Consider the following 1914-nt stretch of genomic DNA (forward strand, 5'->3'; position numbering starts at 1 on the left):
TTTCTTGCACAAGCAGGAGAAATAAAAGAATGCGCACTTCCATAGTCAATCAAGGTTTTGAAATTCTTACCTTGGTAGTGTGAAGGGGTTTGTGTAAGAAGCTGAGAATAAGGAATTAGTGTAAATAATATTGATATTATGCCATGTCACACTGACATTGGTATAAAAGGAGAGGATATGTAAATTTACACATCTTTTTGACACATTAATACAATTACAATCTTTCTCTCCCTTCTTTCTCACAACTTCTATGGCTTTCCCTTCTTTCTTGTCTTTCTCTCTCTAAATCTAGTATTTCTCTCTCCTCGTCACTCTTCTTCTCTCTCTTCCTGCAATCTTTCTCTCTCTTCTGCAATCTTCTCTCTCTTCTTTCTCTCTCCCTAGTTCTCTATCTGACAAGTGGTATCAGAGCTTGAGTCTTTGATCCATTATTCTCTTTCATTTTCAGACCCATTTTCCTATTTCAAAATCAATTTCAGACAAAAATGGTACAAGACAGTGACTAGTGGAGTGCTGCAGGACATCTACAGTTAGTAAGAGACTACATCTGGAGATATCCAAGGTCAGATATGGTGGATAAAGGCTTAAATGGCTGGACGTCATCAAATTTCATGCAAAAATGGAGGTAACTAGGGTAAAGGATGGTTAACCGGGCTTAGTTAGAGGCTAAACTACAGTTACTTTTCAAAAGAGAGCTTCTCTTCTCTCTCCTTCACGCTTTTGGCTGAAGCTTTCATGGTGGCTGTCAAGAGAGTCCCAAATATCTCTCTCTGACAAGTGGGACCAATTTTGGCAACATTAGAACTGGCTGATGACAGCAGAAAATGGCTCAGGATGAACATGACGATGTGGATGAAATGCGGAAGCTGGAGCAACTGGAAACACTTTGGATTGCATTTGTGTGCCCTTTCGAGCTCCATGTGGTGTCAAATTTTTCCTTATCTTCTTGATCATTATAGCTTTGTTCTATTGTCCACTCATTGCGGTTAGAATAAGATCTAGAAATCCACCAATTCCCTTGCAAAGGTAATAGAACATGGGAGGATCATCCACAACAAAGGTCCTGGCTACTCTCTCTAGGTAATGGTCACCCAACAGCTTCAGTAATTGTACTATGGCAGAAAAACTAGGTGCTCCCTTCTTCAAAGGGCCTGCATCCAAAATGAGTATGCATTGCTGGACAGTAGATAGCATGTAGGCTAGGTCGACTTCCATTGTGAAGACAAAGTACCTAAAGAACTGCTTCTGAATTTGAGTGTTGGCTAAATGCTCTGGCAACATCCTTGTGATCAAGACTAGCCTGCCCTCTTCACCCATTGTCAAGGAAATTATGAACAATAGATGCTTTTAAGGCCTGATGGTATTTTCTTGTCAAGGACACACAACCTCCGAACCCTGATCCAAGGGTCTCCAATATGTTCTGTACTTCTACTTTGACTCCATCAACTCCTGCTGCAGCAAGGTAGCTGTGGAGCTCATCATAGAACTGAAACACCTTGTTTGGATGAACAAGGCCCATCCCATGTTCTGCAATTATGTCAAATGCATAATCGGACTCGTTGGCGGTAACCCCTGGAGACTGGAGAGGATATATTAGTACCGATTCATAGTGTTCCATGCCTGGTGTTCCAGGTTTCACTCCTCCCCAACGACTTGCAAAGATTGACTCCGTGGTTGGAACAGTCTTCTTAGCAAACTATGGCTTTGGAATATGTATACACTAAAGAAGTCACATTGTTTAGAGATTCGGCAATGTTTTAGCATAGGGGATAAGCATTTGGTTCCTCTTCAACAAGCTATGGTTCATGGAGAACCATTGGAGCATTATTGAGTAGAGTATGATGCTGGGATATACTACTATTTTGGTTCAAGCATTTTACTACAAGATTGGCTTTGAGGAGTTCATCAAGCAAG

At 41.1% G+C, this 1914-nt stretch overlaps 1 pseudogene; it reads right to left on the minus strand.

The window, feature by feature from the left end:
* Positions 1 to 1309: 1309 nt before the first annotated feature.
* LOC148010877 (putative galactinol--sucrose galactosyltransferase 2 pseudogene) lies at positions 1310 to 1618 on the minus strand (annotated as a pseudogene).
* Positions 1619 to 1914: the final 296 nt, after the last annotated feature.

The sequence above is a fragment of the Lygodium microphyllum genome, chromosome 29, assembly GCF_053477565.2.
Source record: "Lygodium microphyllum isolate KBCC chromosome 29, Lygodium_microphyllum_v1.1.10, whole genome shotgun sequence".
Lineage (NCBI taxonomy): Eukaryota > Viridiplantae > Streptophyta > Polypodiopsida > Schizaeales > Lygodiaceae > Lygodium > Lygodium microphyllum.